General features: G+C 35.3%; 1 protein-coding gene and 1 pseudogene across 5 annotated transcripts in view; both read left to right on the top strand.

Moving 5' to 3' along the window:
* Positions 1-26,097, top strand: part of LINGO2 (leucine rich repeat and Ig domain containing 2) — a 1,141,972-nt gene that overhangs the window by 658,568 nt on the left and 457,307 nt on the right. For all 5 annotated transcript variants that reach the window (XM_019736291.3, XM_074330289.2, XM_074330290.2 and 2 more), the window contains exon 4: positions 9,553-9,634. The gene's annotated coding sequence lies outside the window, so the exon portion shown is untranslated. The remainder of the gene's footprint in view (positions 1-9,552; positions 9,635-26,097) is intronic.
* Positions 13,023-13,327, top strand: LOC109449734 (cysteine-rich PDZ-binding protein pseudogene; annotated as a pseudogene).

The following is a 26,097-nucleotide window of genomic DNA, read 5'->3' as shown; positions in this document are numbered from 1 at the left end:
CTGTGTTTGAGTATACCAGTACTTTGGAGCCTTTTAAGTAGCAATGATAGATATGTTTTTCTGTTTTGTTTTCTTTGTTGTTGTTTTTTGTTTTTGTTTTTTTTTTGTTTTTTTTGTTTTTTGTTTTTTAAATCTACAGCTATTTGTCATTAACAGCTGAGAAGCCTCATCCAATAGCTAACCTGTATTGATTGAAAAGATCTTGGTAAATTAAGCAGAAAAAATATTCCATGATTTCTTTCCCTAATTAACAAGTTTGGGTTAATGAGTGCAGCAGTGGTATTTAACATGTATGCCATATCAGCAATAAATTAGGATCAAGTCTGAATACAGCTAACGGCATTCCTAGACCTGAGTTGTCACAGGACAGAGAAGATTAAGATTTATGCTGTTGCTTATCTTTGTCATTCTTGTGGGTGTATTATGGATATTTGTCTACACTTTACTCAGTCTTCCACTGGGTGATATATTTCCCACACATTTTATGTGAGTTGAGAAGGAGCAGAGGGTGTTTCATGGAAGGATTGATTATATTGAATGAATTCTCATAAATTTCACGTTCAAATACTTGCAGACAAATTCCTTTAAATATTTATGTGTATTAATTACCATGCATATGATCCAAACCTTATTTAGCGGTTTCAAAATTAATAATACCAGGGTAGTTCAAATAGGATTGACTTATGCTAAACCATGTTACCTGTATTCCAGAAATACCTGATGGATAAAAATTGAAAATTGTTCTATAATGCATTCTCTAAATGCATTGCAGTGGTGGGAGAAGCATACCAAAAGAATATTTATCAGAAGTTTCTAATGTCCGTAGACTCTTAGAAGACAGCCTACTATTGCAAAGGCACAGAGAATGAAACAAAGCTAGTTCCCCGCACCAAATAGAACGAACGGTCTCTGGCTGGCTCTTATAATATTATCTGTTGGATTAGTGAGCGACTTGAACTTGGTCTGGGCTTTTTCCCCTCTAAAGCAGAACTGCACTTTTCTTTCTATCATCGACTGTATATACGGTTAACATTTTCCCCCTATACCTTCTCATGACACTGACTTGATGCCACCTTCCTCTGGAATGGCTTCTGCCTTCTCTCCTTGGCACTGAGCATGTTAATGGTTTCTTTATTTGTCTCACCTAAGTCAGTGCCCTCAATACAGAAAATTCTAGCACTTACAAAATGGAATCTGGCTCTATGTTCCAGCTCCTCAGAGAACGACCATAAGCTCTGTCTCCTGTTCAAAGATTGTAATTTTATATTATTCTTTTTTATTCTTGAAAAAAATCCATGCAGTGTTTTGTTCCTTGGAACTTGGGGTTTTGTTTCATAAGTTAAAGCCAAGTCAGCCCAAGATGTTTCTGTGACATTTAAGGAGTATTCACTCGGAGTCCTAATATCACGAGCACAGTGTCAATATAAAATGAGGAAATCTTTCCTGTGGAGGAGGGAATACCTTTTAAAAACAGAAATCTAAGCAACAGAAAACAATACACACTCACTCACACACGTGCACACACGTGCACACACATACATACACGAGCACACACATGCATGCCTATGTATGTATATGTGTTTTCTTTTAGGGAGAGAAAGGGATCAGGAAATTTCCAGGGATAATTTTTTATTATAATAAATGTAGCTTTTCTCCAAATGACACAAAACAATTCTGTTTTTTTTCTTTTTTTCCAAGCTCAATTACTTGGTATATATTTATTGAACGCCTACTACTTTGCATCAGCCATTTATGACAACAAATTGCCAGACACTCTCATTCCCATAACGGGTCTACATTTACTTCACTTGAGTGTATGAAACTGGTGCACAGAATCTTTTACTTGTCTTCACTGTGCCTGTTTTCTTCAAGAAAATGATTTGGCTGAACAACTAGTGCTACCCTCAAGCAGATTGTTAGAAGAGGTTAGCAACAAGACTCAACAGTTCAGTTCTGCTGTATTCCTACTCAGATATCAGAAGGATAGCTTCAGCTGTGCTCATCCATATTAAATTGATGTCTTTCCAGACCAATTTATTGGAATTGATTCTGAAGGCTCCTGCCTTTGCTGCTGTCACAAAAGTTAGTCATTAAGAGTTTTGTCACTTGGCCCATAATTAAAGTCATGAAGCCTCTGCTGTATCAGTTGGTAGGCGTGCCGAGAAAAATGATTTTGCAGTAGCAGAACTTTTAGAATTACCTCCTCCAAAGCCAGAAGACAACACATTTATTTTTTCATATACAAAATGGTCGGACAATTATGTTCGTGAACTTTACACCATGTAAGTACACAGTGGAATGTTCACGAACATAATTGTCTGGCCTTTCGTATATCTCCTGAGTATATATTGCAGACCCCAAAAGTACATATCAGGTCACCTCCTGTTCTCAAATCTCCTGATATTTATGCACAGGTCCCATAGGGATTGTAAAACCTCATGGTTGTTATATTAACTAAACAGGGTGGAATGATGTGTGTACAGGGGCTGTTGAAATCCTGTTTATGCTTTTGATGCTTATCCAGTGATTACATGCAGTTGTATGCAGTCACTGCATAGTTTCTAGAACAATAGAGGGCACTTTATCTAAAAGCTTGATCACTCTAACAAGTATAAATACTCCCTTCTCCCAGCTGTCAAAATCCTTTCTCCTCAACTGTGCTGTCTCCTTCCATCTCTTTCATGAACAATTTCCCATCTTACTAGGCAGTGGTGATCTTTCCCTTCTCTGAATTCCATTATCATTAATTGTCATTGACATTTGACAACCATGTTTTACTGCTTTGAATGTTGCACCTTGTATACATAACAAGTTCTTCAAGGGAAAGAGCTAAAATGCTCCTACTTCGTATCGTCCACGTTGCCGAGCACTACACTACGCTCGGAAAATGTACAAAGCAAGTTGCTGGGTAAACCAACACATGAATAAGTGAATACAAAGATGGCGGGAACTGACACAGCATTTTATCAGATGTTATTGAAGGTAAAACTATTTAAATTTGAGCTGAATTATAATAAAATACAGGACTCCTCACAAACAAGAAGTTTTAAAACATTAAAATCTCTTACCTTGGCAAATGATAGTTTACGTGGGCTCTTATAGATCATGATCTAGTCAAGTTGACATATAAAATCACCATCACAATAATGAAAACATTGAAAACCACAAATGTTAGTGACTTGTCCAAAGTTACTCAGCTGGCTAAGGGGAGAGCCATGACAGATATTTTTTGCATGCCTCTCAGGGAGTCCAATATTTTGGAGACTTAACAGACAGTGCAGACAACTGATTGAAGTGTTACCTGTGGGTTGCAGACAACACACCCTAGACTATGTTCTCTCAGATACCACTCTGTAACACCACTAAATTTAGAGTTGAATTTTGAGTCCATTAATATTAATGGTTAGTTCTTTCTCCACTCAATTTTGAGCTGTGGAAATTTTATTTACATTTAGGCCTTGTCACTCTTCGCAAGCTGGAGAAATTTAGGGTTATTATTAGGGTGTTCCCCTTTCTGTTAGAAGCTTCAGAAATATCCTGGGATATTCCATATATTTTAAAAGAAGACATTGACAAATTAAAGTACATCCAAAAGAAGGTGACCAGAATAGTGAAATGTCTGAAAACATGTCAAGTGAGGAATGTATCTGTCATTTTATGTTCAAAAAAGTGGTGATGTTGAGTCTGAAAGATGCTCCACATCCCTGCCGTGCAATGATAACTTCGTTCAATTATTTGAAAAGCTTCCATGTAAAACTAGGCTTCTACATATTCTGAATAGTTCCAGAAGGCGAATTTGGACCCGTATGTGACAATACAAGAAGGCTGACTTCCACTGTGTATAAACATATTTATTCAATAGTCGGAGTTATTGTGTCAGCTCTTTTGTTGATACCAGTGGAGCTGCATTGTTACCCTCACATTGAGTGGGAGATAGCCTGGATGGCCTGAGTCTTTTATGACTTAAAGATCGAATAATTATTTGTCACTAAGCTATACCCAAATGGGTGACAACCAAACATCACTCAGCAATTTTTATTCACCTCACTCATGTGAAGAGCATTTAAGAAAGGTCATGCTATTAAAAGCCACTGCTGACATTGGAACCCCCGATTAATTGTCCATGCTGTGTGTGGTACAGTGTAGCTTTGTATCTTCAGGTGGTTCTCTTCCTCCCTACCTGCTTACCAGAATCCAAAGCTTTCCCTCCAGCAATGAAACAATATAGCTGCTTAGGAGGATGTCTGCCTTGATCTACAAAAGTGGAATGTACTTAAAATAAAGACTTGTCCCTCAATCTTTTTAGGTTAACGGTAGATATTCAGGGTGGCTTCTATGCAACAAATGTAATTTAATACAATGCAGTTTGAAAGTGTTAGAAAATGAATCCAACTCTAGAATATACCAGAAGTTTTAAAATAAATAAATTTTAAAACTGTTGCAATGTATTCGATATAATGTTGACAGCAAGGCAACATACATAATATGAATATTCTTTCACTTTTCACCTTGAATAGAATAGAAAGTACGTACTTAACAGTTATTTTGGGGTCTCAATGTGACTCAAATTACCATTCTAGTTAGACTTTGTCTTTTATCTTTAAAAAAAAAATTCACTAAAGCAGCAGTCAAAGCTCATATTTACGTTTAATACAGATTTCATTGAATACACAAGTTCCATGATGAAATTCATTCTATTAGACCCTGTCAGTACAAAACATCAATTGCAGAGGGTCACGCTGCATCTTTCTAGCTGTCACACCAATATCTTGCTGAGTGCCATCTGCGAGGTCTCAGGTTCTTTATTTATACTGGAACTCATTTACTTTGATCCAAGAGCTATTTTTCCAAAATGACTTCAGTACACAAAAAAGCACTTTATTGAGATAGGCCATTGCTTTGGAGAAGGGAATATCAGTGGGGTTCTTTGTGGTTAGGAAGATCTAGACAAATGATGATAATAGGTTTAAGAAGAAGCAATCTTAATTCGAAGAAAATGTGTTTTATATTAAATGAATCTACCTGTCCTAAACTTGTGTAGCTAAAATGAGATTTGGATGCTTTGCAATTCTTTGGTTTTGAAATGCAAAGCCAGTATTTGAAGCTGGCTAATTCTTCTTACACAAGGTATCTGTAATTTAGGTAGCTACCATCAGATGATAACGTTATCTTGGACTAGAGCTGCCTGGGCCAGGTAAAAATATTTTTTAATCTATGTCTAACTGATCCTCATAAACTCTGATGGGCCTGTCCTCTCAATCCAACACTTCACTATCTTTTTAGGAAAAAAAAAAAAAAAAGCAAGAATCCCCTCTCCCCTTTCTTCCTTTATTTTTTACCTTCTATATACAAAGTATTAAGTCAGACAAAGTGACTGTGAAGATGAAGCAAACTATGGCTTTGGCCCAGTAAGAGCTTATGTGTGAACAAGAGAAATAGTCGGAACACAAGTAACTTAGAAAGTGGCAGGAAACAGAAAATACTGTAAGACAAGTACAATGATAACTTATACAGAGAAAAGAGAGGGACGTTCCAACTGAAGGTAACAGAGGGACTTAGCATTTGACCTGGACCTTCGAAGATGATAAATATATAGAAATAATGACACTGAAAATAATATTCTTCTAAACAGAAATAAAGATACAAGTTTGTATTCAGAAAAAGGAAAACAAAGTGATCATACAATTTGGAAGACAAATAAGTTGGGTTTTTTGGGGGAGGCGCGGTGGGGTGGGGAGTGCAGGTATGTGCTCTGGAGGTGGAAGATTCAGAACCAGGATTCTACTATTTATTAGCTGACCTAACGGCTTAGAGTAGGTGCAACATCTCTGTGCTTCAATAGTCTCATTACAAATTATAGATACTAATAATAATTATTTCACAGATTTATTCTAAGAATGAGATTAGTTACAGCGGTGAAGATCCTTCCAGTTGGTAACACACTTCTGCATTCTGCATATGCACTGATGAAATGAGTCTAAAAAGACAGCTGAAGTCTTTGAGCCCAGACTAGGGAGTTGGAATTGGGGCTGCATTTTCCTTCCTCTCCTTGCCCCTCCCATATTCTACAGGGAATGAGGAGCCTTAGAAATGTTTTGAAAAAGATTGACAAGATTCTAGCTTTGATTTAGGGACTTTAATCTGGTGAAGTTACTGAAGGACGTGGTGGATGAAAAGGAGGCAAGACTGTTGTGAAGGCAGATAACTCAGTTAAGAATCCGTTGCAGTAACAGAAGCCAGAGGGGGTGGAAGTCACAGATATCTATAGAGAAATAGCAGCATCCTTTATTTCTTCAAAAAGTCCACTTACTCTCTTTCAAATTGTAGATTATAGAAGAAATCAAGGCCTGAAATAAGAGTTTGGATACTGAAAAAGGAAAATAAACTACAGTAAGAAAATTGATTAGAAAGTGTGGAAGCATTTTAGAAGTAGATTGAATTAGAAAGAGGCTGAAATCTAAGCCAGTTAGGAGGCAGTCAGGTGTTCCGGTAACACACTCCGGGGTACGAAAACTCTTGGATTCTTCCTCCCAGCAATACTTTCCCCCGCAATATTGAACCATCTTCCTCACACACGCGTACTTCTATATACAATTTATTTTCCTTTTTGCTCCTATCTGAGTTTTTCTTAACTATTGTTCTTTTTACCCCCCACACTTGGGTCTTGCACCTAAATATTCAGGGAATCCCTGAATATTTCCCCATCTGCTTTTGAAAAGAATAAACTCTTCTAAATGATTGATTGGGAAACATAATCAGAGTTAAGATGCCTTGTATTAAGAGCTTATACATGAGCAAGAGTCACTATTGTAGAGTCACTTACATATTTCTTTACAAAGAGGTAGTTGAAGGTAGCATTTGACTGTGCAGACAAACAAGATGAGAAATTGACTGTAAGAAGTAATGAAGAAAATGAACACTGGCCAATTCTTGTTAAATTTCTTTCAGAAAGGACTAATATGAACCTATTGGGAAGAGACTGTATCTTTCCTCTGTTCTTAGACGTTCTTGATTTCTCACTGAATTTAAGTGAAACTGTTATTAACTTACAATGATTATAATATCAACTCTTTGGAAATTTAAGTAAACCTCATATGAAACCATAGCTGTACATATTCAATCAAACGGTCAAGTAATTTAGTATAGGGGTTGACATTCTGTTTTGAAAGTGCCCCTATTAAGTTTTTCCCAAAATGAAATAGAGTCGTAATTCCAAGCAAGTTCCCATATAGGTACGTGGTTCCAAGAGTTACGACCGGCTTCAGTAATGGTCTCATACTGGGAGAAATGGTAACTGTAAGCATGGTCAGTGGGGCGACTGTTTCTTTAATGGAATTTGGAGAAAGGCTAATGTAATACATTGGTTGGAAATTTAGCTGAAAATGTCAGAAATAAACATATCCTGGTTAATGGGCCCACCATTTTAAAAATTGTTTTTCTTTCAATACTTGCTTATATTTCTTATGTCTTTCAACAGTGATAAAACCTATGCTTACAAAAATATCTTCATCAGTAATGACTCTAAGTTACATTTAATAATGAGATAATCTTTTGCTAGATTTTGGAAACAAGGACTAGACTCAGTATTCTGTAGAATGTGTAACGATTTTTCTTGTGCTTTTGCAAAAAATTCTCATTTTGACATATTTTCTTTTAATAAACTATATGATATAGATGTTGAGTCCTCTGTTTTCTCTTGTAATATTGTTGGCTATCTAAAATATTTTCCAGTAGAGAGGATATTTACTTGATTCTTCAAAAAAGATTTATTGTCCTTTGACTATAAAAATATAGCTTACCACACCTGAATTTATAAACTTGAACTAATTCCCCCACCTAAACAATTCAGCATATTAATTGCTTACTTTTTAATGAGGATTAAATGAATGAACATATACAAAACATTAATGCAGTACCTGGCCATTAGAAAGTGTCCCCAAATTATAACTATTTGTAATTATTAACATTAAATTTATAAATTTATGAATTAAATGAGATAATATCACATATGTATGAAATTATATAAACACACATATTTAGCATGGTGTATTGTAAGACTTAATGAGTGGTAGCTAAAATTTGTAAGGTAAAATATATTGGAAATACAGGGGAAAAGTACAGAAAAAAAAGTTACCTAAAATCTTATTAGCCAGTGACAAAATGCCAATATTTCATTTATTTTGTAATGTGTTATTAAATTCAAAGGAGCCTGCACTAGGTGACATCAAGATACACGCTTATTTTCAAAATAAGGAAAGTCTTTGTTCAGAATTATTGATAAATTACAAAATAAATAAGAGCAGATGTGTGTAAGATTCGCTAAGTGCTTGTTTAGTATTATTGATCTCACAGTAATGGCACTTTTTTTGAAAAAAAGGAAAACATAGGTTTAAGAAACCTTCATTAGTTATAGATATAATAACATTTGCAAATGGAATACACACACACACACACACACACACAATACTCAAACCATGAATTATTCAAGTAACAAAGCAACAAAGTAATAATCACTATTATTATTGGTCACACAAGTAGCAATGTCAAGCAGAAAATGTAGTTTACAAGTTTTTTTGAAGGAAAGTGATTGACATTATAATTATTTAAAAATGTATTAGTGTCAAATTAATATATTGTACACCTTAAATTTGCACAATGTTCTATGTGAAATATATTTCAATAAAAAAGAAAACATTTCAATAAAAAAGCGAACCTTGTTACACTTATTCTGAGTGAATGAAAAATATCCTATAATAGCTTTTATTGTTTTTTTGCCAATTTATCTTTCTCTCTCCTTTATCTCTCTCTCTGTTTTTGTGGATTGCAGAGGATAATTGAGGTGGAGTTGGAAAGTAGCACAAGAAGGAAAAGACTCATCACGAAAATGGAAAAGTCATATTCTTATTCTAAAAAAAACCAAAAGTTTCATTTTATATTTTCAACATTACAATTACTCCAACAGTAGATTCAAGCCTTTAATTGATTGTATTTAAATCTTCCTGCATAAATAGACCATGATTATTTTGATAACAGATTTTCAGATTCATTCAATTATTAAATACTGAAACCACAAGTAATGATCTGTGACCTGTATGTTGACTTCATTGTCAAATGTTTAACCTTTGAAATGGCAGGTTTATGGACACAGCAAAAATACTTTCTTTTTCAGGTCCATTTTCTCCTTTTCTGCAAACAACTACGTTATAACAACATCCTAGTTTGCCTTCTGGGGCTAAAAATCTTCAAATAGATGAATGTATTTAACATGAGTTTCATTCATTTATTTAATAAAAAATGAAAGTAATTTAATGAATGCCTCAATGATAGACACTTTGTTATGTTCTGCCAATTCCAAGAGAAACATGACAAAACCCTTGCAAAAACCCCAAACATGTGAAGTGAGTTCATCTCTATTGTGTTGCTTTAAAAAGCTTTATAAAATGGGTACTATGTAAATTTGAATTATTATTGTTGTGGTCATTGATATCCAGAGATCCTTCTAGAAGCAAGTAGCATTTTTATTTTCACTTTTTTTTTCTTTTTTTCTGGCAGCCTTGAAGGGTCATGCAAAGACGCTCAGAGCAAAACACTGAAAGTGGCCCTGTCAGCATGAGGACCCCAACAAGTCAAACTGGTAAGTGGAAATGGTGATCCATAGGTATTGTTTCCTGTGTGTCATTAAATCTGTTGATAGTTTCTCTTCTGCAAAAAATCCTCAGAGTTTACAAGCAAAAATGAGAGTACTTCTAAAAGGAGAGTGCCAGTGAAATTTATTTTCTTCATTACTTAGAAGTCCTTTGGGAGGTGGTATTCTATGGGAAAAGTCACCAATTTAGTTATAAACAGACATGGATTTATAGTAGCTGTATGACCTTGTTAAAGTTGCTTAATTGTTTGAGTCTTAGTCTCTTTATTTTAAAATGGACATTATGGTAATCATCTTTTTATGTTTTCTTATTAACTAAGTAAGATATTGCATGTAAACAATCAACTCATTTCTTAGCATAGAAAAAGAGCTTAAAGATAGGACTAATATTTATTAAATACTTTCCACGTGCCAAGTACTAAATGCTAAATACTTCACTGCACTATTTTATGGAATACTCACAACGACCCTTAGAAGCAGAAGCTAGTAATACTCTCATTTTACAGATGAAGAATCTGCCATTGACAGATTATTTGACTTGCCTTTAAATCACACCCTACTCTCTGAGACAGTTGTTTGAGTGCAGTTCTGTATGATGCCAGAGTTTGTGTTCTTATGTTTATTCATAAAGTCAACAAATATTTATTGGATATCTAAAAATGACAATCTTTTCTTTTTTTTTTTTTAGCAAAAGTGTCATGCTATTTCCTAGATGATTTCTACTTAGAATGTAACTGTATATTTATATGAGGTGTTATAGTTTATAAATAATTTATGAATAAGTGATTTTACTTAGTGTTCAAATACTCTTTGTAAAAGACAAGGTAGGGATCATTACTAATATTGTTACAGATGGAGAAACTGAGGTCCCAAGAGGTGTACTGGCTCACTGGATATCTTATAGCTCAGTACTTCTCAGACTCTCTGGTTAAGGATCAGTGTATTTTTAATCCAATGAAGACTGAATGCTTTTGTAAAATTACTAAAGAATAATTATTTTAAAAATGAAATGATTAAAAGGCAGACACAAAATACAAAAGTTCACATTTTTATTATATATTACCTATATTCTGTGTGTTATATAGAATAATAATTCTATAGGCATAAAATTACTCTATAAAATGGCTATTAACTTTTCTAATGCTTTCTCACCATTCCCATGCTCCTCATGGTACAGACCAGTTAGCATTTGCAGTGTAACCCTAACCTGTAGACCAGACAGTAAACCATATGGCACTGATAGAGCTAATGGTAGGCAATTTTAACACACAATCCCACCCCTTCCATCTTCTAGTCCAGGAATTTTCATATTACTCCACACCACCTCAACATACAGCAAGAAACCTGTTTTATGGTCTTACAGACAAGAAGATCAAATTCCAAATTGTTCACGTGAAATGGATACAAGAAAACTGACAATGCCAAAACATTTTACAGGAGTAATATGAAACAATTGACATGAAAAAAAGTGGGCGAAAAAAACACTTGGAAGCTTATAGAAATAATTTCTTTTAAATTTATTTATAAGACTTTATTGAAAGACTTCCCCAAGATATATGTGTGTATATATATATATATATACACATATACAATATATATGTATATACATATGTACATATATATTTGTGCGTGTGTGTGTGTGTATATTTTTTTTTTTCTTTTCTTTTTTCAATTTGTTTACTTTTTGAAAAGAAAAGGGAGGTTATATTTAGGAGACTGGGCTTTGTCAGTCCCCGAGCAGTACATAGGCCTCGTAAACTTCTAAGAGATAAAAGTGGATTGGGGCCAGCTGTGAAATGAAAATAAAGTCATCCCCCCACCTCACTGGAGGGGACAGCAAATATAATAAATGTTACTTATTCATTTCAGAAACTACCAAAGAAAACTGCAGCACTTTCGGTACAAAGTAAAATGTACTTTGAGTCAGCAATGAAAATTTACTTTGTAGGATGGTTTTGTGGCTTTCTCAGTTCTGCTGAAATAGATCCAAATATTTACAAGTGCTATTTTATTAATAACTATTTTGCCATCTGTGTCAAAGTAATATTGCACAGATGTTCAGGAATAACTTTTGGTTGTGAGAAAATATTAGAGGAAGGTTCAATTTTTCTCCAAATGATGCTGATGGAATAATTTTTTATCATAGTTTAAGATGTCAGAAATAGTAGTTGTTATTGTTTTAAAGTTCTACCACATAAACAGTCCTCAATGAAGCTTAAAGTGGGTATAAGTACATAGACAAAGATGAAAATTTATGACAACATTCAAAACTGAGACTTTCAGCCAATCTATTAATTAGCTTCTGGGAAGACTCCACACTGTGAAACTAAAATTCACAGTCTGAAGTAGAGCAAAGTTATGGTCTTAAATAACATAGCGAGACTCTATGCTCCTCACTTACTTTCTGTCCCCTAACTCACAGATCCAAGATTTGTATCATTCAGACAGTTAGGCAGTCATTCGTGGGCAACCCTCTTCAATCAATGCCCTGAATCCAAGGACAGAGAGAGAGAGATATTCCCAGTAGTCATTGTAGGTATGGTGATAATGGGACATGTGTGTGCGCGTGTGTGTGTGTGTGTGTGTGTGTGTGTGTGTGTGTAATAACACTCTATCAGATCAGGACAGAGTACCACACAGTGAGGAGAGAAGATGGTCCACCAACATTGTAACAGAGGTGCTTTATTTGAATGCCTGTTACGCATTGTAATTTGGGCCTGAGGTTGTTCACAATCTACCCTTTAACTGTGAAGCTTAGATGCTTTGTGCTGAACACGAAGTTACCAGTATGGCCAAGGGCTGAAGTTCAGTCTCCTGACTTGTCTGTTGAAAAACACTACCCTTCAATAGATTTCATCACATTCTCATATCAGTAAACAAACAACAGCAACAACACCATAAAAGCCAAACATAATTTGGATAATGATTATTTGAAATGGTAACTTAAAGCCTCAGAGGTAAGCCATATATGGAATAATGAGTTAGTACAGAATCCAGAAACATATTTTAGAAACATTTTTGTCATCTTTAAATATGCATTCCTTGACTTGGAAATAAAAACCATAGAAATTGAAAAAGTTGGAATGCAAAGACTTGGAAAGAAACAGAAAATTAAATGGAAGAGTGAAATCTGCCTTTGAAGCAGCGAAGAATATAATAAGATTTGTGGAAAACAAACTGAAGAAGCACTCCTAGAATTCAGAGGACAAAGACAATCAAAGAAAATGATGAGACGAAAAAATGACCAATATGCAAAACAGAAATCAAACATGTAGGTGATTGTTCATGAAAATAAGATAAAAAGAATAACTCAAAGAGAAGCACTAATTAAAGAATCACACCAGGCTCCAGAGGCCAAGGGAACCATCACGGAAGGATGGTGTGCGAAAAATGTGACAAGAACTTGGTACTGTTATCACTGCAGATACGTGGAAAGATGGTACGAGGACTACCACAGGAAGTTGTGGAAAATGGCTGAAAGAAAATAAAGATTTGACCCCAAAAAAGCAAGATTTGGTCCCTATGGAAAGAATAAGTTCTCCACTTGCAGAATTTGTAGACATTCTGTGCACCAACCGGTTTCTCATCACTGCCAGGGCTGTGCCTACCAAAAGGGCCTGTGTGCAATGTTTGGGAAAAAAGGTTTTGGATACCAAAAACTACAAGCAAACACCTGTCTAGATATATCGATGAAGTTTCTGGCTTTCTATATGATTTTGTTTTCTGCTTTAAATTTTCAAGGCATGTCATAGATGTTCAAGTTACAGAATAACGTGTTTCAAGAAAATAAGTTTAAACTAGGGAAGTTGATTGCTCCTCATTCTTTTGCTCTCAAGAAGTTCTGAATAGCAACAATGTAACTAGACTCCTGCCTCATGTTATTTTCCTTAAAGCATCTTATTGAACTGTAACAAGAGGCTAATTTAACAACAACAACAACAACAACAAATATATTTTTCCCCAGTTCTAAATGCACTTTTCCTTGAATTAAAATGTATTGGGGTGACACTGGTTAGTAAAATTACATAGGTTTCAAGTGTACACTTCTGTAATACCATATACACATCGCATTGTAATTCTTCTCTCTGTACTTTATTTATAAGTACTGCAAGAGTGAGGAAGAGATTATTGATATTTTCTCAGAACTTGGCATTCAGACTTATAATTCTTTCCTCATTCCCTTGTTGGTTGCATAGTTCTTAGTATCAGCAGTCCCTTAATTAATTGCATCTTCACAGGGTATTTAAATATCTGAGACCATTATTGCTAAATGGTTCCTTAGTAATTATCCAAGACCCAAATCAAACACAAGTTGTACTTATGATTTTTGAAAATTAGTTCTTGAAGCCAAAGTGCTAATACCTTTAATATGAGAACAAGAACACAAGGGACACCCCATATATGCCCAAATGAATACACTGAATTTCAGAAAAACACATACTACACATATGACCTTGAATTCACACTACCAGGAGAATCAGGAGAAGAATGCTCATTCATGGTGATGTGTAATGAAAATGAATCACCACTCTTTGGGAAAGCTCTTTGAAGCAGAAACCAAACTTCTTTTACTTCCACTACCCTCTCCCCCCACCACCAAATTAAAAAAAAAAAAAAAAAAAAATAGAACAAAGCAATTATTCTGATTCTAAAAAACAAACAAACAAAAAAAGAATTACATGAAGAAAAATCTTGCTCAAGAAAGAAATGGAAAGGGTTTTTACCACTCTAGAATTTATTTGCTAAGATCTGAGAATTTTTTTTTTATATCGCATGGGAATTTCCTATTCTTTAAAAGTTAGGAAAGTCTAACAGTAAACCAAGACAAAAGATTTTGAATCTGATAATTTGTTGTTGTTTTTTTAAATGTAATACTTCTAGACTATAGAAACTTAGTCTATTCAGATTTTCTTGTTTATCTTAAACAATTTTGGTAATTTGTGTTAAACTAGAAAATCTGTCAATGCTGAGTAATTGTCTATATATATATACACATACACATACAAACACACACACACACACATATATATATATATATATATATATATATATATATATATATATATATATATATGTAAAACAGGACTTGAAGTAAAGCTACCAGTGGAATAATTAAGTGATTTTTATTGTTCTATTTTAATCTCTTCTATGTTTTCTGACATATAAATTAATCATATAGCAATGGTTAATGAAAGACTTATTGAAGTATTCTTAACAATGCACACATAATAAGTGAACAACTCAATAAATTATCACTATCAGAAAGTCCACATACGTGTGTAATAACCACTCATATTAGGAAATAAAACATAACCAACATAATTGAAGATACTCTTTTTTCTAAGTCATGAATCCCAATATTCCAAAAGGTAAACACGTTCCTGAATTTTTATACATTGTTTCACTTTTTTTTAATATAAGTTGAATGATAGAGTATATACTTGCTTTGTTGTGTGGCTTCTTGCTCTCAATATTAATCTCAATATGTGAGATTTCTATGTGTAACAGTAATTTAATTTTCAATGCTGCATACTATTCCATCATGGCATTTGTGGTTCTTATATTCTGTCTTTTTTCTTTTTGAGATTTTTATTAAAATATAGCCAACATACAATATTATATTAGTTTCAGGTATACACCACAGTTATTCAGCAGCACTTGCCTGGCACTATACATAGTTATTACCATATTATTGATTATATTCCCTGTACTTTACATCTCCATGACTATTTTATAACTGCCTATTTGTATTTCTTAATCCCTTCACCTTTTTCAACATGGCTCCACCCTCCCTCCCATCTATCACCCCAATAAATCTAGTACTTATCTGACGCCATACATAGTTATTACGATGTTATTGACTATATTCCTTATGCTATACCCTACATCCCCATGACTACTTTGTACTTCTTAATCCCTTCCCCTTTTCCACCCACTCCCAAACTCCCGTCCATCTGCAACCATCCAAATGTTCTCTGTACCTATGAGTTTGTTTCTGTTTCATTTATTTATTTTGTTTATTAGATTCCACTTATAGGTGAAATCATATGACATTTGTCTTTCTCCGACTACTATCCTCAGCACAATACCCCCTAGATCCATCCATGTTGTCATAGATGGCAAAATTTCATTCTTATTTTATGGCTGAGTAATATCCTATTGCATATATCTACCACCTCTTCTTTATCCATTCATCCATTAAGGAACACCCAAGTTGCCTTTATATCTTGGCTATTATAAATAATGCTGCAATGGATGAGGACGTCCCCTCAAAGTAGTGTTTTGGGTTTCTTCAGATAAATACTCAGAAGTGGGATTACTAGGTCCTTCTTTGTCACTTGTTATAGTCTTTGATTTTAAAGTCTATTTTGTCTGGTGTAAGTATTGCTACTTCAGCTTTTTGTTTGTTTGTTTCCATTTTCATGAAATATCTTTTTCCCATCCCTTTACTTTCAGTCTGTGGGTGTCTTTTGATCTGAAGTGAGTCTCTTGTAGGCAGCATATGTAAAGATCTTGTTTTCTTATTCATTCATCCCCCTATGTCCTTTGATTGGAACATTTCATCCATTTATATTGAAAGTAATTGTTGATAGGTATGTAGCTATTGCCATTTTATTATTCATATGTTTTACTTACTTACTTATTTATTTATTTATTTATTTATTTATTTATTTATTGGTATTAAGGAAGTCCCTCTAAGATTCTTTGTAATTCTGCTTTGGAGGTGATAAACTCCTTTAGCTTTTTCTTGTCTGGGAAGCTCTTTCTGTCCTTCAATTCTAAATGATAGCTTTGCTGGGTAGAGTAATTGTAGTTGTAGGTCCTTGCTTTTCATCACTTTGAACATTTCATGCCAACGGTCTGCAAAGTTTCTGTTCAGAAATCAGCCGATATGGGGGCTCCCTTGCAGGTAACTAACTGCTTTTCTCTCGCAGCTTTTAAGATTCACTCTTTGCCTTGAACCTTTGGCATTTTAATTATAATGTGTCTTGGTGTTGGCCTCTTTGGGTTCATCTTGTTTGGGACTCTCTGTACTTCCTGGGCTTGTTTATGTATTTTCTTCACCAAATTAGGGAAGTTTTCCATCATTATTTCTTCAAATAGGGTTTCAATTCCTTGCTCTCTTCTCCTTCCGGTACCAATATAATGCAAATGTTGGTACATTTTACTGTTATCCCAGAAGCCCCTTAAACTTACTTTCCTCATTTTTTGAATTCTTTTTTTTTTTTTTTTTTTTGGCTGTTTTCATTGGGCGTTTTCTGCTGCTTATCTTCTAAATCACTGATTCAGTACTCTGCTTCATCTAATTTACTGTTGATTCCCTTTAATCTAGTCTTCATTTCCATTATTGTATTCTTTATTTCTGACTGGTTCTTTTTCATGTTTTCAAACTCTGTTTTTATGTTTCTTATCTCTTTATTGAAGTTCTACATGAGATCACTGAGCATCCTTATATTTTGTTTAGTTATTTTTCTGGAACTTTGTCCTGTTCTTTTATTTGGAACATGATTCTTTGTCTTCCCATTTCAGCTGCATCCCTGTATTTGTTACTATTTATTAGGTAGGGCTGCTATGTTTTCTGATCTTAGTAGAGTGGCCTTATGTGGTAGGTGTCCTGTGGGGCTCAGTGATGCAGTCTCCCTGGTCACCTGAGCCACGTACTCCAGGTGTGTCCCTTATGTGGGTTATTTGGGCCCTCCTCTTATAGTTGAGCCTTGGTTGCTGTTTGTATATCAATGGGAAGGACTGACCCTTGGGCTCATTGGTTGTGAGCCCTGGCCATGACTACATTGGAGGTGTGGAGCAGGGGCTGATCCTACAAAGCAGGATCTGCCTCAGCAGGGCTCTGGTGTCTACTTAATCTGCCCCTTGGGTGTGCCATCCTTGGAGTTGGCTGGGTGATACTCCAGCTCGTTTCAAAGATTGCCACTGGGGGCTCCAGCCCTAGGTCCACCTGGGAGGGGCCCGCTGCAGATCAAGGTCAGCTGCAGCCTGTGCCCCACTCAGTGGCACCTGGCAGGGGCCACAAAGCAATCCACAGATGGCTGCCACCTGTGCTGTGCTTGGAAGTGCCTTGAGAGGCCTAGCTGTGAACCAAGGTCAGCTACCACTAGTGCTGGACTTACAGATGCTCAGCCAGAGATGCAGGACATGGTCAAGCCAGATGCTGTTCATCTGGGTTCCGCAAACCTTTGAGAGACCCTAGGAAAGTCTGCAGCATGAGCCAAGGCAGGCAATTTATATGAAAAAGTCACTGGAAGGGGCTTGGGTGTGCTGGAACGTTGGGTGGGGTCTTGAATCACCAGGGCTTGGCAAACCAATGATGTCAGCCAGCTTAATGGAGGCTCAGATATAGCAGCTGCCTATGCTTGCGTCCTGCTGGGAAGGGGGAGGGCTCAACAAAGGAAAAATGGCTTCTGCCAGCTTCTCTGTCCAGGAGTAAGCTGCCCCTCCTACCCCGTCCCAAGCCAGACAACTCAGTTCCCCTCCATATGTCCCTGTTGCCTCGCCTCCTTCTGCCCCAGTCTGGAGCTCAAAGCCACTAACTCCTTCAGTAAGTCCCTTTAAGAGGAGCACCTGGGAGTGCAGCTGCCCATATCTAATTTAGCCACAATCTCCGCTGGTTTTCACAGCAAAAGTTATGGGGACTTCTCTCCCTGGCACTGGCTGGGAAGGGTCTGGGACTCTCTCCTCAGGGGAGGGTGTGTTGGGGGGGACTTCTGCAGCTGAGATAACTCTCCCAATTTTTAATGGTCACATGAGGGTGTGGGACCCGCCCCTTCCACATCTCTGCCCCTCCTACCAGTCTTGACATCACCTCTTCTGTATGTCTGTAGTTGTAGGGCTTTGATTCAACAAGATTTCAGGCAATTCTCAATTATGGTTGTTTTGTAGTTCAGTTGTAATTTTGATGTGGCCGCGAGAGAAGGTAAACACAGCATTAACCTACTCTGCCATCTTGACTGGAACTTTCTCTTTGATTCTTATACGTGTCTTTTAGGACATGTATGTGCACATTTTTGTGGGACATACAATTACTTACATGTGGCTTATGTATTAATTTCTGGTAGATACCATCAGTTTCCCACACTGGTGTACTATTTTGCATTCCCACTGGCAAAGTATAAAATTTCTAGCTGTTCTACATCTTCACCAATACTTGGTGATTATTAGGGATTTTTATTTTAGTCATATTGGTGGGTGTGTTGTGGTATCCCATTTTGGTTTTTAATTAACATTTCCATAATCCCCAATAAGGGTGGTATTTCTACAACACAACGAGCATCCCCTAGATAATCTCAAATTTAAAAGCAAATGGAAATTTAGAGTATGCATTAAGAAAGGTAGTAGCTGTATTCACCTCCATTAAATGAGCATTCAGGCTAAGGGACCTAAATTTCCCCTTTACACAGGAAAAAACATAAAAACTTATATCATTAAGTGTGCAAGCCTGACATTCTCAATTTACCTTAAAATTCAACTTAACAATTTTGTTCAAGTTTTATTTTCTCATTAGCTAATTAATTCATCACAATCTATCAGTTTTGTCTTGTTTCATTGGGTATGAACCAATCTTCTGACAGCAGAATCACAGTTGAATAGTGATGGTTAGAGTTTACTCCAGGAGAATGATTGCACACTCCATTTCTGTGTTGGGAAAACTAATTATTCATCCAACCATTTGAAACTAGGATGGCACATGGGCAATAGGCATGAAAACGATGTGGCAGGGCAGCATGATTTTGACGGAGGGCCTAGGATTCTCATCCATGCAGCAAGGGCGACAGCTCCATCCCTCTCCCAAGCGTTTCCTCTGGTTGGCTGTGTGATGGTTCATTTGCTTTAATACTATTAGTTTCCAAACAGTGTGAGAGCTTGGTTGATACGTTATTGAGACAATTTTGATGTGCACAATTTGATACTACGTTGTCTGTCAAGTGGCATGTTTTTTTTGTTTTGTTTTGTTTTGTTTGTGTTTTTTGTTGTTTTTGTTTTTTAATGAAATCGTGTTATGATAAATTAGCTAGATCAGATTTGTAGTTGCCACAGGCAGGGAGTGTGTTGGGGGAGCAGGTGATGGAAGAATAGGATGAAGGTGATCACAAGGCACAAACATCCACTTATAAGTAAATAAGTATTGGAGATATAATGTGCAACGTGATGGCTATTGTTAACACTGCTGTATAATGTATCTGAAAGTTTTTAAGAGAGTAGATCCTAAGAGTTCTCATCACAGGGACAAAAAATTAATGTTTATGTGAGATGATGGTTGTTAACTAAACATTGTGGTAATTTCACAATAAATGTAAGTTGAGTCATTATGCTGTACACCTTAAACTTATACAAGGCTGTATGTCAATGATATGTCAATAAAACAGAAAAAAAGTAAATTAGCCAAATCCAAGTGCATTTGTATTGAAATAAAATATGTATAATATAAAACTTACCATTTTAACCATTTTTACTTGTATAGTTCTGTGATAGTGCATACATTTGCATTGTTATGCAACTGTCGCCACCATCCATCTCCATAACTTTTGCATATACTAACTTCAATCACATACAAACATTCTACTCTTTCTAAACATTCCTACACACATGTCTGCACACGTGCGTGCACACGAGGTCTGACAATTAAGTTCGCGAACTTGTTGCACCGATGTTGCTAACCTTTTTTGGTGTCAGAAAGGTTATTCATTATGAATTTGTACCAACTGGATAAACAGTTCACCAAGTTTACTATTTGGAAATGCTGAAAAGGCTGCATGAAAAAGTTAGACGACCTGAACTTTTCACCAACAGTTCAAGGCTCTTGCATCACGACAATGCACCAGCTCACACGGCACTGTCTGTGAGGGAGATTTTAGCCAGGAAACAAATAACTGTACTGGAACACCCTTCCTACTCACCTGATCTGTCCCTCAATGACTTCCTTGTTTATCCAAAGATAAAGGAAATATTGAAAGGAAGACATTTTGATGACATTCAGGGCGTCAGGGGTAATATGACGACAGCTCTGATGTCCGTTCCAGAAAAAGAGTTCCAAAATTGCTTTGTAGGGTGGACTAGGCACTGGCATCGGTGCACAGCTTCCCAAGGGGAGTACTTCGAAAGTGACCATAGTGATACTTAGTAATGAGGTATGTAGCAATTTTTCTAGGACGAGTTCGTGAACTTAATTGTCTGACCTCATGCGCGCATTTGTGTGTGTGTGTGTGTGTGTGTGTGTGTGTAGTGTTTACCCATTAACATAGAGTTATAATTATTTTGTATGAATGTGTCTTTTAAATTCTACAGAAAATAAAAAGTAAAATTACAAACCAAAATAACAATAATATTGTTATTTATATTTGTCTGCATATTTACTTTTACCATAGAACCTTATGTTTTTCATATGACTTTGGGTTACTCTCTACCATATTTTCATTTCAATATAAAAACTCCCTTTAAGATTTCTTGTAGGGAAGATCTAGTGGTAATGAACTGTCACAGTTTTGTTTGTTTGTTTGTTTTTTGTTCTGGGAATGTCATAGTTTTTCCTTCATTTTTAAGGATTGTTTTGCCAAATACAAAATTAGGTTAATACATTTTTGTTTTCTTTTAGCATTTTAAATACATCATCTTACTGCCTTCTGGCCTGCAAGGTTACTGATGAGAAATACACTGATAGTCTAATGGAATCCCTTGTATGTGATAAGTTTTTTTCTCTTGCTACTTTCAAGATTCTCTGTTTTTGGCTTTGGATAATTTGACTATAATGTTTCTCAGTGTAGGTGTTTTTTTGGTTAACCTTCTTGGAGTTTGTTGAAATTCTTGTATTTATAGATTTATGTATGTCCTCAAATTTGGGATGTTTTCAGCCATTATTTCTTCATATAATCTGTGTGTCCCTTCTCTCTCTCTTCACTTCTTGAAACTTCCATTATGCATATATTGGTCTAAGCACACTTATGTGACTCCCACAAGTCCCTTAGGCTGTGTACATTTTTCTTTATTCTTTTTTCTTTTTGTTCCTTAGACTCAATAATTTCAAATAACCTGTCTTCCAGCTCACTGATTCTCAAACTTCCTGTTTGAGGCTTCTGTTGAACCCCCCTAGTAAATATTTCAATTCAGTTATTGTCAGTTTCAGCTTCAGAATTTCTGTTTGGTTATATTTTATTATTTTTATCAGTTTTTAAATTCTCACTCAGATACCATTTTTCTGAATTTCCTTGACTTCTCGGTCCACGGTTTCCTGTAGCATATTTAAGACAGTTGTTTTAAAGTCTTATCTAATAATTTATGCATGTGTTTCTTCAGGGACCGTTTCTGGAGATTTATTTGGTTCCATTTAATGGGCTATATTTCCGTTTCTTTAAATGCCTTGTTATTTTTTTGTTGAAAATTAGGCATTTGAAAAAGCTGCCACATCTCCTAGTCTTTATAGACTTGCTCCTACAATGGAAGGACATCACCAATAAGCCTAGTATAAAGGCTTAGGCCTTTTCAGGCCTTTTCTGAACACGTGTCCTGTCTGTGTATTTGATTATATTTTCTCCCCCGCTCTAGCCCATAAACACTTTAGATTTTTCATTTGTTTTCCAAACTCTTACAAAGCTATCTTAGTCAATCTGTCATTGTTCACTCAATATATCTGTGGGGTACCAGAGCTTGGAGGTTCCTAGTTCAATAATATGCTAATGTCAGCCATGGCTGCTTTTAAAGTCCTAATTTCTGGAAGAGTCTTACTCCAGCTTCTTCTTACTGCCCTCAGTGTTCCCTTGTGTTATTTTGCCCATTATAGCTTACTCCAGACTTCTGTGGGTTTTCAGAGGCCTGGCAATTTTTACATACCTGCCACTGCTTTCCGGGGCTTCCAACCTGTAAGCTAAACTATGCTGCTCTTTCCCTGTCTGAGTTCTAAGTCAGGTGAGACAGAATCCAGTTGTCAGTCAAGCACAGACAGATGAGAACATTGCAAATATGTTCTGCTTGGCTCTTTCGGGCTCAAAAGAGGGAAGTAAAAATTGGGCCACTTCTTCCTAACTGCACAGCGGAGGGAATGGCGCAAGGATGAGCCATGGCCACAAAATTTCCTACCATTTTAAGTGTGCCTCTCCTTGACTGGACATTTGCTTGGTTTCTGTAGATCATTGCTAGTTTCCAGAGCTCCTATAAAGTTGTTTTAATCAATGTATAGACTCCCGCCCATGGGGGAATAAAGGCTTGGAGATTCTGAGTACACAATCTTCTTGATGACACTTTTTAAAGTTTTGATTCAAATGCTTTCTGAATGTAATACAGTGTTGTCATTTCAAAGGAAAAGATTAATTTGCTACATGATTCTTATTTATATTATATGTCAGTAAGTATTATTGAATTAGCCTTTTTTAAAAAAAGTTCCAGTAAATCAGCCAGTTTCTACTCAATAAAAATAGTATATAAATAATTAACAATATCATTTACTTAAATTTTATTCTAGATTTCTAGTTTTAATTATTTCTTAGTTCAAATATGAAAGAGTGCTATAACCTCATTTTTGAAGGAGAGGGTGCCTGTTGTGATGTTTAAGGAATTATGGTTTATTTTGGACATGATTTCATCCTTGGTATAGATGAATTCCAATGACTGAAAAAGATGTTATAAACTTGTCATCATAGGAGTGAAAAGAATCATTCAGGTCTTTGTGTCAACGCTGTTTCTACTACATTGCTTACTACTCTAATGTATGATTGAAAGGGAAAAGAGCTGAGATTAGGAGTCAATTAAGTTGAAGTTATTTTTGTTGGTAGATAAAAATCCACCATTTTGTTTCTGTCTTAACACCAGAGTTAGTTTGGAGTTAATTCTGTGTAAGCAGTAATTTTAGTATGTTTTAATCAATGCATAGTGCGATTTCCATAGTTAATCAATATGCATGTGATATAGAGTTGTTTGGATAATTTTATTTATGCCTTCCATTAGATTTAATAAAAGAAACAAAACTTGTAATTGAAGTAACAATTATAGTGAAATCAATGCTCTACTGAAAATCTTAATGTAGAGAGCTATAATTAATTTTATATAACCATCTCTTTCACTTTAAAACAAAAAGCTTATGATGGCCTCAATAATTTCTAAAAGAGTTTATTTATTAAACAAAAGAGTAATAAGAATTGAGAGAAATTATGGAGATTACGATCCATTCATTTAGGCATGTTTATTTTCCCCAAGGTTATACCCCAGATGTCATTTATAGATTTCTCCCACAAATATAGCTTTCAAAATAGGAATAATTGTAATTACATTAACTGAGCTGCATGTTTAACATGTGCTTCAGAAACAAAAATCACTGGATCTAATAGCCATGTAAATCAAATGAAAGCATCCATTAATGGGAGTTATTAAAGAGAAAAGAATTGAATACCCATTCATCCAAACAACTATAACATAAAACTTAGATTTATTTTGTATTAATGCATGCTTATTCTTCAAGAAAACTAAACATGGAAAAGCCTTTCTGATTTTTTTTCTGGTAGAAAAAAAATAAAAGAGAAATAGTTATATTATAGTATTGGAATAGAGTTTATGCCAGTCACTCTAAAGCCTAGATTCTGTGGTAATTGAATGCCTTTAGTTAATTATTATACAAAGAAATATATCTAAACATATCTAAACATTTTATTATGAAATAAGTGTTCATAGAATACGCTGTTAGAATTGTGAGGTGAAATACGTTTCTCTGGACAGAATGACACCTTCTTCCCAACCTAAAATTTTAGGGAAATGTTTTGTCCTGATGAATTCTGCAGAAAATCCTACTAAGATACTGATCTGGAAAATTCATAGCAACATTCTTGATATTATATCACTGATTGATTCTCTTCTTATAGAGACATAATGTAAAGTACATTAAGATGAAAACAGGCTCATTTCCTGTAACTTCAAATAAACAAAAATAATTTTTATTATGACAGGAAGGAATGAATACAAGGTGTTTTAAACTGATAAGTTCTATTGAGATTTTTTCCCCTGCCAAGTGCCCTCAATTAAACAGCTAATAAAGACTTACCTCAATTTCATTAAATCACTATACATTACTTTCATTTCATTTTTGTCATTGAATTATAAAATTCCCTGAAAGCTCATCTTGGTTTCCTCCCCTTTACTGAAGGTGTATCAAATGGCTGGGTTATTTGCTTGTTTATTTTTCATACAACTACACATACTCAAGAACATAATGCACACATATTTTCTGAATAAGCTGTAGTAGAAGTGCATGATTTTTCATTTATGGCAGCCCAGATGACCTTTCTACAGACCATTGTCTGCTAACTTCCAAGGCTAAATCCCTTTTATTTACTTTGTCTAAATTGGCCCTTTCCTGCATGCAGGTTTGACAATTAAGTTCCTGAACTTGTTGCAACAATGTCACTAACCTTTTTTCATATCAGAGGGATTATTCATTATGAATTTGTACCAACTGGCTAAACAGTTAACGAAGTTGACTATTTGGAAGTGCTGAAAAGGCTGTGTGAAAATGTTAGACGAAAATGACTGAACTTTTCACCAATTCCTGGCTCTTGCATCACGACAATGCACCAGCTCACACAGAACTGTCTGTGAGGGAGTTTTTAGCTGGTAAACAAATAACTGTATTGGAACACCCTCCCTACTCACCTGATCTAGCCCCAGTGACTTATTTCTTTACCCAAAGATAAAGGACATATGTATTGAAAGGAAGACATTTTGATGACATTCAGGACATCAAGAGTAATACGACAACAGCTCTGATGGCTGTTCTAGAAAAAGAGTTCCAAAATTGCTTTGAAGGGTGGACTAGGCACTGGCATCAGTGCATAGCTTTCCAAGGGGAATACTTCAAAGGTGACCATAGTGATATTCAGCAATGAAGTATGTAACAGTATTTCTAGGATGAGTTCGTGAACTTAATTGTTTGAACTTGTAGAAATGGAAAGTACTAATATAGCTATAATCCAGACTTTAGGTAGGCAAAATTGGAAGATAGGTGAATGTTTTCCTCATTTTCGCTTTTTATTCCTTTTTGCAATTTATGTGTTTGTGTGTGTGTGTGTGTGTGTGTGTGTGTGTGTGTGATAAATGTCCTCTTACTCTGCCACTCCCATAATAAGTCAGTTATATTTTAGGTGTCAGATTAAAAAAATTTGATAAATTACTTCACATTAAATCAAAAGTAATGGTTAGGCTCTACTTTATAGTGGCATTTTCTTTAATAAGGACTATTGCATATCTAAGCAATGAATTATAGGCTCTCATCACATAGACTGGAGGTAATTTACTTACTCTAAAATTTGTGTGATGATAACATTTGTTTTCCAAACCAAGAAATAATTGATAACGAAAAGGGCACTGTTTTTTAAATTTTTTATTAAATTTATTGGGTGACATTGTTTAGTGAAATTATATAGGTTTCAAGTATACATTTCTATAATACATCATCTGTATAT

The sequence above is a fragment of the Rhinolophus sinicus genome, chromosome 16 (genome assembly GCF_057876585.1).
Source record: "Rhinolophus sinicus isolate RSI-liver-muscle chromosome 16, RSI-T2T, whole genome shotgun sequence".
In the NCBI taxonomy this organism is placed as follows: domain Eukaryota; kingdom Metazoa; phylum Chordata; class Mammalia; order Chiroptera; family Rhinolophidae; genus Rhinolophus; species Rhinolophus sinicus.
This window is presented reverse-complemented; position numbering and strand designations above follow the sequence as displayed.